Consider the following 10,527-nt stretch of genomic DNA (forward strand, 5'->3'; position numbering starts at 1 on the left):
TGATTGTTGTCCTTGATGATCTTTTTGGCCTTCCTGTGATATCGGGTGCTGTAGGTGTCATGGAGGGCAGGTAGTTTGCCCCCGGTGATGTGTTGTGCAGACCGCAGCACCCTCTGGAGAGCCTTACGGTTGAGAGCGCAGTTTCCGTACCAGGCGGTAATACAGCCTGACAGGATGCTCTTGATTGTGCATCTGTAATATCTTCAGCCTCCTGAGGTTGAAGAGGCGCTGTTGCGCCTTCTTCACCACACTGTCTATGTGGGTGGACCATTTCAGTTTGTCTGATGTGTACGCCCAGCACTTAAAACTTTCCACTATCTCCACTGCTGTCCCTTCAATGTGGATAGGGGGGGGCTCCCTCTGCTGTTTCCTGAAGTCCACAATCATCTAATTCGTTGTGTTGACGTTGAGTGAGAGGGTGTTTTCCTGACACCTCACTCCGAGTGCCCTCTCCTCCTCCCTGTAGGCTGTCTTGTCGTTGATGGTGATCAAGCCCACTACTGTTGTCGTCTGCAAACCTGATGATTGGTGTCACCATTCCGATTTTTTTTATGCGGGCGCCCGTGCCACCCCCTGCAAGATGCCGCCATGGGCGGCTTCCCATGTTGCCTACACCTAAATCTGCCACTGCACCCAAGTACTCTGCAGCTGCCACCACAACATCTATCCTCTGTGATTTATGTTCCATTCCTGCGGTACAATTAACAACCATGGCCATGAACGCAAAAAAACAACCTTACTGAAGCACGTTATTCCTTTCACTCTCTGTTCACCTCGGCCTACTCACAAGGATCTTCTTAGGATCCCTCACCCTGGACCCACCTACCGCTACCACTCTCTTCACTGCCTCAGCATATGGCACCTTCTGCACTACTCTGATCCTGGCAACGTCAACCCGCCTTTCTCTGACAGGACACCTCTAATCTCCGGCACCATGGGTACCCCTACAGTTTACACACACAACTTTTTCCACCAATACTACAAATTCCTTTGTCTGATGTCCTCCTGCACACTTCTCATATCTAGGAATCGCCCTCCTACACACTGCTGCCACATGACCATAAGCTTGACACCTAAAACACCATAATGGGTTCTGGACAAAAGCGTTCACGGCTCCCGGCCAATCACAATCATCGTAGCAACTTCTGATTTAAAATTCGACCAATCATATGACTCCTTATAAAGCCGCAAGAGGTGGTGTTTTTGTTATTCCACTAGCTAGGTTACCATCAAATTGGCTACAGATTTTAATGCAAATATTAACAAATCTGAATAAAGAAAATATGTGAATTTTCCCACCAGTGGTGTGTTTCCACCAAATAGAGATAAAAGTCCGTGTGTGATGATGTAGTGCACACAATGTACTTTTTCACTTACGTGTTCCAAATAAAAATCAACGCTACCGATAGTTTTGCCACAAAAACTGTTGCGTCAAATAGCAAATGTGCCTACTCTGGTCTTGGCACGTGCTCTCTAGCCAACAGCTCGCAGATCCAGTGTGGGTAGGCTGTGTGGGTAAACTAGTCTGCATTATCCGATTATTATGGATAAGAGTGAGAATATTTTTATTTGTCAAATGGCAGTCAAGCGTCATGTCACCAGAATAAGAACCCTCAATATTTTTTGGAAACAAGCATCAAGATCACAGTGCACTTTCACCACCCTGTGAAGTATATTATAACTTATTCCATATGTAGACTAATAAACTGCATGGTTTCCGGAGTCATCGTAGAAGAACCACACACCATATCTTAATGTGACTCCAGTTAAACTTCCATATGATGGTTATTATATAAATATTTGCCCATAAAGGCCATTTCTTGCTAAATAAATTCTACTGACACAAAAGAATCCCACCATGTCGAACAAACACATTATCTGTCTGCATTTATAAAATTGTGTACCGAAACTTCCTGTTTCCATCACATCTTGATTTTTTTAATGAATAAAAACTGTGGATGGAAACGTGGTTAATAAACCGTCAGTTTCGGTAGATTTTATAAATGCCGACAGATCATTTGTTCGTTCGACATGGTGGGATTTTTTTGTGTCTGTAAAATTTGTTTCCCACCGGTGGGAAAATGTGCATATTGTCTTTATGCAGATTTTAGAATATAGGCATGAAAATCTATCACCAATTGGATGGAAACCTAGCTAATGAGGCAGAAACCTTTTGGACTTTTTCACTTTTGGGGCACTCAAAGTGATAAAACTCAGAGGACTAAAATAGTTCTGAAATGCTCGGGCATCCCCTGAAAAATCTGAATAAAAAAAAGTATTAACACATTTTTTTTTATAGAAATATTTTTTCACAAAAGTTGTGCCCTGGGCCTTTACTAATACTGGTGGACCAACATTTTTTTTCAGCATCTCTGCTTTGGCAAAAAAGGTAGTTGTATAATTAAGAACAATATCTTGCAGGATTCTATAGCTGGAATTGTAATATCACCGTCCCTTTTTCTGCAATTGTCATTCTAATGGGATCCAGAAAGTACCAAACCCGGTCCTCAAACATTTACATCAAAAGGCGCAAAGCTTTGGGCAAAGACACAAAACATCCACATCAAATAAAATATTTTTCTTGATCAAATAAAATGGAAAAACAACCACTTGTTATGCAGTATTAATTTACCATCCTTACAAACCACTTAATGTAAATGTACATTCCTGTATTGTACATAGGCTGGTCATCTAGGTTTGTACCTGTATACTTTCCATCACCATGAAGAAAAACAATGCACAGTACAGTAGTTGAATACATTGAGACATGAATTGGTTTGTGATGATGTGATGATGTGGCTCATTTGGTAGACCATTGCAATGCTATGGTTGTGGGTTCGATTCCTACGGGGGGACCAATATGAAAATGTATGTCTGTTTGTATCTATCTCTGTCACACAAACACCTATACAAACACTCATACACCTATACAACAACTGCTTGGTTAGATTACAATAGTCACATGGTGGCTGGTTCAGCAGGGTTGAGAAGGGGTTGGCATGTGGATGACAGGGCCTGTGGAATGTTTGTTCCCACTGTATATGAGCGATAGAGTTCCCACCATCCAGGTGCTAGTTTAACCTTTAATACTTAGATATGTTTAGGGGGGAATTAGAATGACATGGTCTGTGTTATAATTTGTCACATTTTACACACTCTCACACTCACACACTTGCACGCACACACAAACCTGAAAGGAGGGACATAAAAGTGTTGTTTTTCTCAGGGCCCAGACAAATGTCCCTTTCATTCCTTCCCAACAGAAGGGTGAGGAAAAAAACTATTTAATCCATTTTGAATTCAGGCTGTAACACAAGAAAATGTGGAATAAGTCAAGAGGTATGAATATTTTCTTTGTAAATACTGATTTCACAAATGTATAATTTTTACAGTTCTTTATTACAAATGTAGTTATTTGTTACATTTGACTGTGTAAAACCTAGTTGTACTACTTATTAATCTGAGAGTGAGTCGGCTATATATCATTTTGCAAAAAAACTTGATTATGTGTCTCTCTGAAATGAAACCATCAAGTGATAGATTTTAAGTGAATGTCTGTCATTCGACAACCCCATGCCATCAGTAGATGGTGAAGAAATACACCAGTCTTTAATTATTTATTTAAACAATAAAGAGAATTTACCAACATTTCCGAAAATGGATATATAGCGTTTTGGAAAGAAACTCTTCATACTGTATGCACATATCGCAAATCCGTCTCAACCAAGTTTTTCAGTCAATGTTATCTTGGTATGCATGTGCAGCAATGTGGTAGATTGCAGATACATCTTTACTATTCCTACCCATGCATAACTGCTTCCTTTCTCTGTTCTCTCTTACAAAAAATAATATCCTAATCGTGGAGTTGAGTCAACATGCTTATTTCCTTCCTCTCCTCTACTGGAGTCTCAGAGTACATCCATCAAATACTCCATAACTTTCTCCAGATGTTTATCAAAGTCGTGGGGAGTGGAGGACATTGCCTCATAGCTCTCATTCTCTGTATGTAGGAGTGAGTTCTACCAGACCAGGGTCATATTCATTAGACACCAAACAGAACGAAACAAAGAAGGACTACACAAACGTATCCAATAATAAATGCTCCTTATTCGTTTACCAATGCGAAACATTTTTCTATGGTGTGCCCTAATGAATTCAACCCTGAATTGGACAGTCACAACTTTTTAATTGATTGTCTGAGTCTGTCCATTAGGGAAGCTTGATTGTCCCTTCTCAGAATTGATTCAGAAACGTTCCTCTTAGCACAGTAATTGTGTGCCTATTATGGGGACCTCTACATTGGGAAAGATTCTCTTTGAAACTAATGAAAACAGTCCGTGCTTACCATAAGCAGACATCCTTAGAACAAGCATATGAATACAGCTGTGTCCATTAGTAGTCTATACAGAAACATTAATAAAATGCCAAAATACTGTTACAAAATGTACAGAATTAAAGCAAATGGCACTTCTAATAGTGGAAGATACCGAAGAAGTTATTGGAAGTTATTATATGAGCCTCTTTAAGTCCTGTGCAGTTCTGTTCTTTGCATCATAGAATAGGTTTCCATATTAAAAGGACATACACTCTCTCATTTCTAGTCTTGCCGTCATCTAATAATGCACCTAATGTGTCATGAACTAGTTGGCCTATGCCATCGAATGCCATAAATGACTGTATGACAAGAATGGCTGCCATTGCATTTGTTGCATTGATGGATTACATGGAAATGTGTTCAATATCATGCCCCTCACAATCAACCCCCCAACACACATGAACATACACACACACACATGTGTTATGAATAGAGGGGCCACACAATAGAGCCACACAATGCAGCTTCCCCTTCATCGCAAGCTGAATGACTTAAACCACCTGGGGTTTGGGGTTTTAGGCTGGGTTTCTGTACAGCACTTTGAGGTATCAGCTGATGTAAGAATAGCTATATGCTGTAAATACATTTGATTTGATTTGACCTGTGTCACTAGTGGTGTTCAGGGTCAGATGGGTTTCTGTGTTACCCTGGGTCACACTTTGGTTGTCCCCTTTTTAACTGTGGGTTCAGACTGCTCAGTGCAACTGGGGCTACACACACAAACACACACTCTCTTGTGCGCATGCTCACACACATAGTATTTATTTTTTAGAGCACTCTTATTTGTTTTGTTCGAGTGAGATACCAGTGAGCTCTCAGCTTGGTGTATTTTTGACTTTGAGTGTTGACAGGCCATTGTAGACACAGGCAAGACAATGAAGACTCTCCTTAAACAGGTGGAGGCCTTTAGGCCCAAGAGGATCAAAGCAGCAGGGTGAGTCCTGGCATAGAAACACTAACACCATAACATACCAGGTGACCCACGCCAAGTCACTCAATTTCCTGTTTACAGTCTAGACAGAAAGGAAGGAATAAAGTTTCAGTGTACTACATGTTGAAATATTGAAGATGTTTCAATAATATGCTTGTGTTGAGTGTGCCTCCTGTTTTTCTTTTTGAGTTTGCTGGTGAAGAGAGTGCCAAACAGTTCAGGTTGTCTCCCAGATTGAATGTAGCAGTTCTATACATTTTTCTTTTATGTTTTCATTATTATATGTTAGCTTCAATAAGCCTTGGCATAGATTCTACAAGGGTCTTGAACTCTATTGGAGGGATGCAAAGTCATTCTTCCATGAGAAATTCCATAATTTGGGTTGAAATCTGGTGACCGAGACATGCACACACCCTTATTCTCCTTTGAGACCCATGTTTCCTTTATTTTGGCAGTTACCTGTAAAGAGGGCTTGCAGTTGCATCACAAATCACCTAGCAACTGCACCAGGCGCCATGTTGGAAGACAAAACTCAGTCTGTTGGGTGCCCTCCAATCGTCCACACAGCTGATTGCGTTTCGCTGCCACCGGAAACTTTGGGAAGATTGACCATTATTTAGTTGGACCCAGAAAACGGAGGAAGTGGGAGAACCTATTCCAGTAAGTACATTTATTTTGAAAGTGATCAAAAACTATGTACACTGAACAAAAATATAAATGCAACATGTAGTGTTGGTTCCATGTTTCATGAGCTGAAATAAAAAATCCTAGAAATGTTCCATATGCACAAAAAGCTTATTTCTCTCAAATATTTTTGCACAAATGTGTTTATATCCCTGTTAGTGAGCATTTCTCCTTTGCCAAGATAATCCATTCACCTGACAGGTGTGGCATATCAAGAAACTGATTGCATTACCATTACACAGGTGCACCTTGTGGTGGGGACAATAAAAGACCACTCTAAAATGTGCAGTTTTGTCACACAACACAATGCCACAAGTTTTGAGGGAGCGTGCAGTTGGCACGCTGACTGCAGGAATATCCACCAGAGCTGTTGACAGAGAATGTAATGTTAATTTATGTACCATAAGCTGCCTCCAACATCGTTTTAGAGAATTTGGCAATATGTCCAAAGCGACCTCACAATCACAGACCACATGTAACCACCCCAGCCCGAGGAGTATTTCTGTCTGTAATAAATCCCTTTTGTGGGCCTGGCTCCCCAGTGAATTCATATTTCTATTGCCCATTGAATTGAAACAAATTCTGCTTTTCTAATAAAAGGGAATTGCACTGTTTTGGGAGGAGATGTGCTTCACTGCCATTGTTCATCTGATTTTCAGGATTTACTCAACTTAAATTCATCCATGATATAGAACAGGTTATGAGACATTGTAATTAGATAACCAGCTCTGTAATTTACTGTATACAAACACATAAATCTATATGCCTTTTAGCAGGCACTTTTATCCCAAACAACTTAATTTTTTTAACATATGGGTGGTCCCGGGAATAGAACCCACTACCCTGCCATTGCAAGCACCATGCTCTACCAACTGAGCTACAGAGAACCAGTTAATGCATGGCTTTTCATTCATAGAAAATAAAGTGTCTTTATGTATGCTTTTTGTACTTTACTTTGGTCACTACAGAGCTGCTCACCAGATTGAAAACCCACTGTTGTCATCATGTATCAAGCTGTTGATACATTCAAATCCGAAAGTCCTACCTTATTCAACCAAAATAATCGTGTGATGATAGCATACCATAGTATACCATAGCATATTTCATATACCTGGGCGACTATTACATGACAACACAACTCTAAAATTGTTGTCATCATTTTCTGTCCTTTCCCAGTTTCTTGGTCATAAACACCTGGTCTTCCTGGAAGCTTTATATGGTTCTGGTTGTTTCACCTTGTGGTGGAGAAATGGGTCAAACAACTGCCTCAGCAGACTTTGACCTGGTAAATGCACTGAAAAACTAGGCCAGCAGCAGAAAGAATAGAGATACTCAAAGGACCAAAAGAGAGCAAGTTGTGTGTGAACTGCTGGGTCCATAGCATACAACTGACATATGATTCCACAGTGTTTAAGCAGCGGGACAAGCAGTGTTATAAAAACCAAAAGGTTTTGTCTGTTTACCTGCTAGTGAACTCTCTTATAGTGTTTGATAAGTGATTGCCTCTCCATATACAATGTTACAGCAGACAATTGAGACATTCAAGATTACTATCAATATCAACCTATTCCAGATGTATATATTCTTGTTTATGTCATGTTACTTACACCTCTAAAATAGAGCTGGCCCTGCATGCCCATAAAATGTAAGTACTGTATCTCCTCTTGCCACCACAGCCCCTCGCAGAACCGTTGGAAGTAGAACTGGCAGCCGTTGGTGGAAAGGAGACTGAATCAGGTTTTCCTCTAGAACTTGCCTGTGCTTAGCTCCATACCTTCTCTTTTTTATGCTGAAAAAAATGCCCTAAACTATTAGAAACAGTGGCGATTTTAGCATGTAAGTTTTGGTGGGGATTTATTTTTTAGATGCATGCAAGCAAAGCCCCTACACAACACAACACTAAACAATACATTAATTTGGATTATAATGGTGACAAACGATGCCCACAAACTAGAGCCTACATAAAGCTGTCCCAACAGCAGAGTCCCAACAGCAGAGTCCCAACAGCAGTCCCAACACCTTGCAAAACAGTTCGAGCTCAGTGAGGTTGGATGGAGAGCATTTGTGAACAGCAGTTTTCAGTTCTTTCCACAGATTCTCGATTGGATTCAGGTCTGGACTTTGACTTGGCCATTCATTCTATCACCTGGATATGTTTATTTTTGAACCATTCCATTGTAGATTTTGCTTTATGTTTTGGATCATTGTCTTGTTGGAAGACAAATCTCCGTACCAGTCTCAGGTCTTTTGCAGACTCCATCAGGTTTTCTTCCAGAATGGTCCTGTATTTGGCTCCATCCATCTTCCCATCAAACTTTAACCATCTTCCCTGTCCCTGCTGAAGAAAAGCAGGCCCAAACCATGATGCTGCCACACCATGTTTGACAGTGGGGATGGTGTGTTCAGGGTGATGAGCTGTGTTGCTTTTACGCCAAACATAACGTTTTGCATTGTTGCCAAAAAGTTCAATTTTGGTTTCATCTGACCAGAGCACCTTCTTCCACATGTTTGGTGTGTCTCCCAGGTGGCTTGTGGCAAACTTTAAACAACACTTTTTATGGATATCTTTAAGAAATGGCTTTCTTCTTGCCACTCTTCCATAAAGGCCAGATTTGTGCAATATACGACTGATTGTTGTCCTATGGACAGAGTCTCCCACCTCAGCTGTAGATCTCTGCAGTTCATCCAGAGTGATCATGGGCCTCTTGGCTGCATCTCTGATCAGTCTTCTCCTTGTATGAGCTGAAAGTTTAGAGGGACGGCCAGGTCTTGGTAGATTTGCAGTGGTCTGATACTCCTTCCATTTCAATATTATCGCTTGCACAGTGCTCCTTGGGATGTTTAAAGCTTGGGAAATCTTTTTGTATCCAAATCCGGCTTTAAACTTCTTCACAACAGTATCTCGGACCTGCCTGGTGTGTTCCTTGTTCTTCATGATGCTCTCTGCGCTTTTAACGGACCTCTGAGACTATCACAGTGCAGGTGCATTTATACGGAGACTTGATTACACACAGGTGGATTGTATTTATCATCATTAGTCATTTAGGTCAACATTGGATCATTCAGAGATCCTCAATGAACTTCTGGAGAGAGTTTGCTGCACTGAAAGTAAAGGGGCTGAATAATTTTGCACGCCCAATTTTTCAGTTTTTGATTTGTTAAAAAAGTTTGAAATGTCCAATAAATGCCGAATACTTTCCCAAAGGCACTGTATATATATATTTTTTTACATTGTTTGCAAACTGATATGTGACATGTATTAACGCCAAAATAACATGCAAAACAGTCAGAAAAATAAATAATTCTTATAATTCTGCCTCTGATTGGGAACCATACCAGGCCAACATAGAAATAATAAACTAGAAAACCCCCCAGTCACGCCCTGACCTACTCCACCATAGAAAATAAAGGCTTTCTATGGTCAGGACGTGACACTAGGCTTGCCATAACAAAGGGGTTGAATACTTATTGGCATTTCAGCTTTTCATTTTTTATTAATTTGTGCAAATTTCGAAAAACAGAATTCCATTTTGACATTAAGAGGTATTGTGTGTAGGCCAGTGAAGATCAGCAATTAGAAGAGTAATAGTTTACACACACATGAAGGTGCCCATAAGCAATCATTTCTGATTAAAAACACAAATACGATATAGCATTTTGGAAATAAAGTCTTCACATGGGGGCGACTCCATAACCACATGAAATGCAGGTAACTGACAAAATAAAGGAAACACCAACGTGAAGTGTCATAATAGGGCGTTAGACCACCACGAGCCAGAACAGCTTCAATGCACGTGCTTGAAACTCTATTGGAGGGATGCAACAGCATTCTTCCAAAAATAAATAGAATCGTTAGGGGTTTTGTTGATGGTGGTGGAAAAGCTGTCTCAGGCGCTACTTCAAAATCTCCCGTAAGTGTTCAATTGGGTTGAGATCTGGTGACAGATGGCCATGGAATATGGTCTACACCATTTTCATGCTCATCAAACCATTCAGTATCCACTCGTGCCCTGTGGATGGGAGCATTGTCATCCTATGGGGCATAGCCATGGTAGCCAAAGTAAGGCCTGCCCAGAATTTTTATACATGACTCTAAGCATGATGGAATGTTAGTTGCTTAATTAACTCAGGAACCACGCCTATCTCTCATTTACTCAAGTGTTTCCATTATTTTGGCAGTTACCTGTAATTATGCACATCATATATTGAGTGTCAGAAAAATATCAATGTTAAAACAATGTTACACAAACACATTTCGGACAATGGTAAGCATTAAAAAAAAGTACATGCCTATGCCCACACAAAGGCACTATGAAGTCTAACATGGCATGGAACATATGGATTTAGAGGTAGAATACAGTACTACTCAATAAGTGTTTTCCCTAGACAAAGTGATCCATTATGAAAAAGTTTTGTTTTCTTCTAGTTGCAGAGGAACGGAACATTCCTGATATTGCAAAAAGTCTATCAGAGGCATGCCTCCCACTGTTGACCTATTGCCCTATGCAGGGCCAGCCAGCCAATACCAGACATCACA

The sequence above is a fragment of the Oncorhynchus kisutch genome, linkage group LG27 (genome assembly GCF_002021735.2).
Source record: "Oncorhynchus kisutch isolate 150728-3 linkage group LG27, Okis_V2, whole genome shotgun sequence".
NCBI lineage: Eukaryota > Metazoa > Chordata > Actinopteri > Salmoniformes > Salmonidae > Oncorhynchus > Oncorhynchus kisutch.